The 8,601-nt window shown below is 43.2% G+C and overlaps 1 non-coding gene across 1 annotated transcript; it reads left to right on the top strand.

Annotated features, from left to right (window-relative positions):
• Positions 1 to 1,469: 1,469 nt before the first annotated feature.
• Positions 1,470 to 1,542, top strand: TRNAK-CUU (transfer RNA lysine (anticodon CUU)). The gene has a single exon. It is a non-coding gene; the product is annotated as a tRNA-Lys (tRNA).
• Positions 1,543 to 8,601: the final 7,059 nt, after the last annotated feature.

Genomic DNA, 8,601 nt, shown 5'->3' with positions numbered 1-8,601 from the left:
GTGGGTCAGGCGAGTGAGGTGTACTATAGTGACGGCAGTTGACTGAGGGGTACAAAGATAGGTGTGCCTTGCAAACCGTCAAACATGGCGGAGGAGGCATTCCCTGTTGGTCTATTTCTTGGCAGTAAGGGGAGGTGCTTTCTGTGAAAGAGGGGTGGTAGACGAAGGGAGGTACTCATTTCCTGAAAGACAGCCGCCATCATAGTGTGGTGGCTGCCTACTCAACTTCCCCTTCCTAATTTCTTGTACACATACACAATATGGCCATTTTGGTTTGTTTCCTCCTCAATCCACCCTTCTTCGGCAATAGCTTTCGCAATCTTAAACCAGGAGTCTGCTATACATAGTAGGCCATGATCTTTTAACAGGCCTCTTTTCCTTCTCAAGAGAGAGCGCCATTCGTCTACTTGTAATCTCCCACCCAAATGCATGTCAATCTCACATATTTTTGCTAATTTCTTTCCCTTTTTAATGGCATCTTCTCCCTCCCGTTCTAACGCCAAGTCACAAGCTAGACTGCCCTCTGTGGGCCTAATCAGTTTATTCCCCATCCTTCACAATTCTCAAGTTAAATTAAAGATAGGAAGGGAGATTGAGAGAGAGAGAGAGAGAGAGAGAGAGAGAGAAATGAAATTAGAGACTTGAGGTTGATGTAGACAATGAGGAAGTAAGAAGATCTCTAGTAATAAGACACTTAGTAAAGGCAGAGAGACAGGATGATGATTAAAAGATCCCTTGTAAGACAGTTATTGAGGAAACATGCAATGAAAATCAACAACTAATTTTCAATGGGCCTTTCTAAACATTCCTAACACGTCCCAGTGCAAGACTCAAACCCCTTACTCTATCTTTCTGTGTCTCCTCGTAGTTTTCTAGTTACTGAGGTTGTAGGGGACACTTTCACCTTTTGCTCCCCTGTCCTCTTATTCTAGCCTCAGCCTCAATAACTGCCAATGTCTTGCCGAATAAAAATGTCACTGGATAACGCACATTTAATCTGAATACCGTCCTCATTAATGCCAAACAACAGTCCGCAAATACACTTAGGGCATGACATCACCAACAATCAATGTGGCAACCAAGGTGAAATATGGGATTGACTATTCTCACGGGATCCCCACGCCCTCGCCTCAGGTGTATGTGACGCCCCCTCTTGGTCTTCTCGTACTTCTTAGTACAATTATTTATTTCCCAAAGAGGAGTTTAACCACGTCACCTCCGTCCGTAATGATATAATCAATCCCTCCTTCCCAAAGGTTCCCACAAGACAATCAGACAAACTCCAACAAAACAAAACACTCGAATACAGGCGGGCCAGAAACAATTGCAGGTTCATATAAATGGTCTCTAGAGAAGATATATACCTGTCTTTTAGGCCTCAGGAAGCCGATGTCAAGACAGAAATTAACCAGATACGGATGCGGACTAAACAGTAGACAAATTATTAAGGAAAATGTCTCACCGCCGCAGCCCGGCTAGCTCAGTCGGTAGAGCATGAGACTCTTAATCTCAGGGTCGTGGGTTCGAGCCCCACGTTGGGCACCAGCTGTTTTGGATCCAAACTAGAACCGCTCGGTACCTTTGTTTCTGTCCCCCTGGCCAAATTAATCCTCAATATAAAAGTGTGCACACTGGAAGTCAAACACTTACACAGACGCAGTTCAGTATTCAAATACTTCTCTATTTTTATTTCCTGAACTCCGGCTGATATACAATGAGCCGGATATCTTACTATCAAATCAGAAATTAGATGAAAGACAGCGTGTACAAACCACAAATTATACATATTCATTATTGTGACGAAGGATAAGCTTTTTAGCTGGTTTATGTCTTAAAAAGGTAAAAGCAAACTATCGTATCTAAAATAGGGTCTTGTTTTCAGCCCCTTCTTCCTCTTGGGTGTAGTCTCATGGTGCCAAAAACAGGTGCAATCTCCTTTTTGACATTGCTCTTTTTAACCCTTGCAGTTTCGTTCCACGTGAAGGGAGAAGCTGGCAGACATCTTAATTATGATTAAATGAGTATGATTAAGGTTGATAGCTGATAGTGAAAGATAAGCACTTATATCTATAAGAGTACCAGAAATAGGCATTCCACTTATAACACTCATGATTACATCCATTACAGCATTAACGGTAAGAAGTACTTTATTCATCATTGGTTAGCAACAGCATAACAACGTTATTAAAAATAATTCGGAGGTCATGTCATGTTCGGCAACTTTGCCGTATTTCTTTGTTCTGTGATTTATCTCTTAACCTGCCTGGCGGTATTCCCGAGTCTGGCTTGGGCTGAAATTTCAGTACCACGAGCGGTAACCCCGAGCCAGACTCGGGATCCCATTGCAGGATACAGGGAGACTTACTTACCTTGTCCCCTGGATCCTACGATGTCCTCCCAGCTGTGTGTGCGAGCCGTCCTCCGCTCGATTCACACAGTGCCCGAGTGCCGCCGAGCTCCGTTCCCTGCGACGTTACGACACACGGGAGCGGAGAAAATTCAAAAAAGTAAAAACACAAAATACATACAGTACTGTAATCAAAAAGATTACAGTACTGTATAAAACAATTGCACATCCCCTTGGTCTGTCCAGTGCCCTGCATGCACTTTTATATTATAAATACAGTTTTCTCTGCCTGGAATTTGGAGATTGTCCATATCAACCAAAAAGTGTCCCTTTATGTCTAAAGTGATTTTAGACCAGCTAGACAACAGCGATAATAAATTAGAATCACTTGCAGAATTGAGCGATAGCGATATCTGGGGGGATCCGCCATCAAACACTAAATATAATCACAGCGGCAATTCTGCAAATGAGCAAATTCCAGTGTTTTTGGATTTGATTACATTATTGAATAATTTTTATTATTATTTGTTATAATTATGTATAGTTATTTATTATAAACTTTATCATGCCCAAGATGTCTACTAGACACTGGTTTGAACAGATTTAAGAGAGTTATTCCTAAGAATTGCAGGCCTACAATATAAAACACCAAATCTGAAATAATCATACCGCCAGGGAGGTTAATAAAGAACACCTGATTGTTTAATTCAAATACTTATTGTACTTTGATTGTCTCTCACGAAATTACATTTTAAAATATGTGGAGTTCATGGCTCTCTCAGCCAAAAAGGTTCGCTACCCCTGGGATAAAGCATAAAACACCAAGACCTATACATGCATTCATGTACCTTTAAACTAACTAACAACAGGATGCGGATCTTAATTTTACATTATATACAGTATGCCTTCATAGGCATACACACAGGGCATGCCCCATGTGCCTGGGCACACCCCCTCAATCACCCTGTAGGGCACAGATTCCCCCTGCTGCCTGGGCCCTTGCCCTGTGCCCCCCCCCCCATTCACCCGCTTCCCTCTTCTTCTCTCCTGCCAGCTGATGCTGTGGGCACACAGCAGGATGTTTTAGGATGCAGAGCAGGAGAAAGGGTTGGTAAATATATAATTTACTTGCCCCTTCCTTTTCTAAATGAACACAGTGTGTTTACTATACTTCAGTTTGTGAATGAACGGGAAGCCACTCAGCACAGAGAGCTTCCCATTCATTCACTGTCACGGTCCTCAGTTCCTTTTCTCTCAAAAGTGAGATATCAGGGGTCTGAAAAGACCGAAAATTTTGAAAAAAAAAGTTTTTTTCATTTCAGTTACAAAACTTTGTAAATAAGTATTTTTTCTCCTTCACTGATGGACACTGACGGGGCTGCCGTGACGGGCACTGATAAAGCGGCACTGATGGGCACCGATGATGTGGCACCAATGAAGTGGCACTGATATGTAGCACTGATAGGTGGCACTGATAGGCACTGATATGCGACACAGATAGGCACTGATAGGTGGCAGAAATAGGCACTGATAGGTGGCATGGATTGGCATGGATTGGCATGGATAGGCAGCACGGATGGGCATGGATAGGCGGCATTGATGAGCATGGATTAGCGGCATGGATGAGCATGGATGGGCACTGATAGGAGGCATGGATGGGTACTGATAGGCGGCATGGATGGGCACTGATAGGCGGCATGGATGGGCACTGATAGGCGGCACGGATGGGCACTGATAGGCAGCACGGATGGGCACTGATAGGCGGCACGGATGGGCACTGATAGGTGGTATTGTAGTGTACAGTATTGGATGGATGGATGCCAATCAGTGCCAAACAATAATGCATGTCAATCAGGGATGCCCATTGTGGGCACTGATTGGCATCCATTGTGGGCACTGACTGGCATCCCTGGTGGTCTAGGGTGGCATACCTGGTGCTGAGAATCCCTGGTGGTCTGGTGGCATCCCCGGTGGTCCATTGTGGGCATCCTCGGGGGAGGGCTGCACCGATAATCAATCAGCACAGACCCCCCCCCTGTCAGAGGAGCAGCCCATCGGCTCTCCTCTACTCACGTCTGACAGACGCGAGTGAGGAAAAGCCGTTCAACGGCTCTTCCTATTTACACTGTTTGGACATGGCTGATCACATGGTAAAGAGTCTCCGCAATAACGATCGCTGCGATGCGTGCCCCCGGGGGTGCGCAGCGGCTTAATATCCTGATCACGTCATATGACGTCCGGTCAGGAAATTTAAACCACTTTGCCGCCATCATTCTGCTATATGGCGGGCGGCAAGTGGTTAAGGTACCTATGGCGTGGGACATTTCGCCTTTGGGCTTCCACCTAACTGACTCGGTCAAAGAAAAGCTTTGGAGGGGTGAATTTATTGAGTTGCTGTCATTCTTGCCTGCTTCCAAAGAATTCCTTGCTAAATCTGATAAGAAAGCAGAGGATTGCTCTAATGAGGATAGGCGAAGGTCCGTTCCAAAAACTTTTCAGAATTGGTTGCAGGCTTTCTGCATCCATGCGGCTGTTCTGGGGGAACATTTTCCTGAAAAATGTTCGGGTTTATTTCAGCACGTAGATATAATTGCTGAAGCTTTTCGCCATTTTGGTGGCACAGCGTGGTTCACTTATGACAAGAATTTTAGACAGAAACTAGCGGTCCACCTGGCATTACAATGGGGTTGTAGGGATGTGGGTTTGTGGCTGAACCTCATGCTGCCACAAAAAATACAGCTCGCTGCTCCACAGAACAGCTGGTTACTCCACAGACTGCCTTTTGCAAAGGCTTCTGTTTCGCCTTTAATGAAGGAAGATGTAAATTCTTTTCAAACTGCAGGTATAGGCATGAGTGCTTACTGCAACGGAACCCACCCTGTGAGCAGGTGTTTTCGGAAGTCAGCAGCATCCTCCCTCACTTCATTACCTCGAGATGCGAGTGGGAAAAGCCATAACACCAGTGAGCTTGCCAAGCATGCAGCCATGGCTAGATCGATATCCAGACCGCACAATGGCCCGGTTGCTAACTGATGGTTTCAAGGAAGGTTTTTTGGTTCCCTTCTTTACTGGGACAGGTTGCATGCTAGTTAAGAATTTATGTTTTTAGGATTCATCCTTATATTGTCCAAGAAGAAATAGATAAAGAGGTCGCAGAAGGCCGGGTAGCTGGCCCTTTTGATCACCCTCCCTTTGCTAATTTTCGGCTCTCTCCTTTGGGCATTGTCCCCAAGAAGGAGCAAGGTAGTTTCAGACTCATCCACCACCTGTCATATCCATCGGACACTTCACTTAATGATGAAGTCTCAGAGATAATAGCTCCTGTTTCCTACTCCTCTTTTGATGAAGTGTTTTTACGATGTTTCGGGCAGGGAGCATTGTTTGCAAAAGCGGACATCAAATTTGCTTTTTGCCTGCTTCCCCTGCATCCACACGGCTTTAATTCCCTGGTGTTTCCATTTTCAGAACCAATTTTATTTTGACAAGTGTCTGCCCATGGGTTTTTCTTTATCGCGTTTTTATTTTGAGGCCTTTTCTAAATTTTTGCATTGGGTTTTGTCGCAATGCTTCCCTGCGGGAGGTTTCCTGCATTATCTAGATGATTTTTTGTTCATAGGCCCAATGGACTCCTCCGTATGTCTTAAATCACTGGATGCATTTTTTATGGTTTGTGATTCATTTGGTATCCCCATTGGTTTGTGATTCATTTGGTATCCCCATTGCCCACGAGAAGTCTTTCCATCGCCCACCATTGAGTTTCTGGGCATCACTATTGACTCCTCATTGATGGAGTTTAGACTGCCTGAAGGGAAATTGCATCGTATGAGATTGATGATCTCCTTGTTTCTATCCGTAAAGTGTGGTTAAAGGAAGCGCAATCTTTGTTGGGTCTATTTGCATTTGCAGCCAGGATCATTCCAATAGCCATAGTTTTTTCTAGGAGCTTTGTTTTGGCTACCAAAGGTTTGAAGACCCCATACTCATGTTCACATTTTTGCAAGTGTCAAAGAGGATTTAAAGATTTGGGATTCTTTTCTTGCTAATTTCAATGGATCCACTGTGTTTCAACAAGATTTTATGGATGATTTTCATCAGCTGAATTTCTTTACCGATGCCACAGGTTCATCCGGCTTCGGAGTCCTTCTGGATGGCCGTTGGTGTGCTTCTGAGTGGCACTCAAGCTGGCTTCACCAGGATATTTTGCAAAATATAGTCATCCTTGAATTATTCCAGGTAATAGTCTCGATTGTGATATGGAAAGACATTTTTATGAACCGTAGGGTTATAGTACATACTGATAACAAAGGTGTGCTCTTTACTATCAATATGCTATCACCCAGAGAGCTAGTCATTAAGCTATTACGTTTCTTAATATTGCATTGTTTGCATTTCAATATTTGGTTAAGAGCACGTCACATAGCTGGTTTAGAGAATAACATAGCTGTCGCTTTATCTCGTTCTCAGTTCGAGAGATGTCTATGTCTCTTTAGCCTTCTTTCTGATTAAATCTCAGCTTCGTCCAACCTCGGTTAGCAACATTTTGGCTGGGGTATAATTTTTTTCTAAAATTTTCGGGCCGGCCATCTTTGACATTTATCTTTCAAGTCTGTCAAATCCTCAAAGAATTTCTGAAGTCCTCCCCTGCTAAAGATGATCAACGGTCTATTTTGGTGGATTTGTTAATTAAACTATTGTCAGTGTTGGAAAATGTTTGTAGTTCTCATTTTGAAATTTTTGCTGTTTAGGACAGTTTTCTCAGTTATCTTTTTTGGTGCTCTAAGAATTGGAGAAGTTTCAGCTCAAAACAAAGCATCTTCTTCTTTTCTTTTGTTTAATCACGTATCCCTGGGTCACGACTGTTTAAGACTGGCTAGATCTCCTAATCCACTGATATTCCTGGAGTCCAATGTTGCCATTTTTATGTCAGTGAGGCCCTCTTTTGAAGGTTCCTTTTTTATTCACCAGGACTTGTCCCCTTTGACCAGATACCAATTTTCTGCTGTTTTAGCCTCCTGCCTTAAACGCCTTAACCTTTCTGGTTTTAAATTCTCATCTCATTCCTTTATAATTGGGGCTGTCACAACTGCCAATCTCCTGGGTTTTCCTCCCGAAGACCAAAAAAGGTTTGGTAGGTGGGCTAGTTGCAGGTACAAGATTTATGTTCGCCCTGAATTGCTAATGTTATAATTTCTGTTTCAGATCCATCTAAAGGTACAATATGGATTGTAGGCCACTCCTACGTTTTCTGGGCTGGTAAGAAGGGTTCATCCAGAAGTTATTCAAGTAATTTAGGTCTGGATCTTAATGACTTTACAGTTTTGTGGTCAGGTATTCAGGGTCTAAGATGGCGTAATCTTAGAGCCCATTTAATTCATTTGTCTTCCATTTGGCCCTCTCCTACGGTTCTAGTCATTCACTTGGGGGCCAACGACACTCGGCAAGGTTAGGACCTGGGAACTGCTTTGAGAGATAAAGAAGGATATTTATGCCATTAAACTCTTATTTTCAGGTACTACCTTTTCGGAAATGGTCCCTCAACTTCTTTGGTCCCCTTGTGGAAACGTATGCTACTTAGAATTAGGAGATATCTAAATCGGACCATCCATAACTTTATAGTTTCCCTGGGCGGTTTGTCTTTCCGCCATTTGGAGCTGCAAGGTTTTATACCTGGCTTATTTAGGAAGGATTTGGTCCACCTGTTGGACATGGGCATAGACATATTTAATATGGGTTTGCAACATTTAATTGAGAGTGCCATGGTGTTGGGGGACCTCAGCCAGTAGATCCTCTCCTGACCTCGGTCGGTGGGGAATAGTCGTCCAGCATTGGCTGGATGGACAATGTATAAATACATTTTGGGTTGTTGTGTTATAGCCAAGATGGCTTCCTTTTATTTGAATTTTCATAAATCATTATGAGGTTATCCTTTGAACAACAGCAGGGCCAGAAAAAATTATATTACCAAAATCAATAAATTACTGTTAAAAGAAAGAAGGGTTGTCAGTGTTTTATTGTGTTAACAACTTGCTTACTGGGCACTTAAACACCCTTCCTGCCCAGACCAATATTCAGCTTTCGGTGCTCTCACACTTTGAATGACAAATACTCAGTCATGCAACACTGTACCCAAATGAATTTTTTGTCCTTTTTTTCCCACAAATAGAGCTTTCTTTTGGTGGTATTTGATCACCTCTGGGGTTTTTATTTTTTGCGCTATAAATGAAAAAAGACCGAAAATTTTGAAAAAAAACGCA

This window comes from Lithobates pipiens, unplaced genomic scaffold (assembly GCF_037356315.1).
Source record: "Lithobates pipiens isolate NorthernLeopardFrog02 unplaced genomic scaffold, aLitPip1_a1.2 Scaffold_22, whole genome shotgun sequence".
Taxonomy (NCBI): domain Eukaryota; kingdom Metazoa; phylum Chordata; class Amphibia; order Anura; family Ranidae; genus Lithobates; species Lithobates pipiens.
The sequence above is the reverse complement of the archived record's forward strand: the minus strand, read 5'-3'. Positions and strand labels throughout refer to the sequence as shown.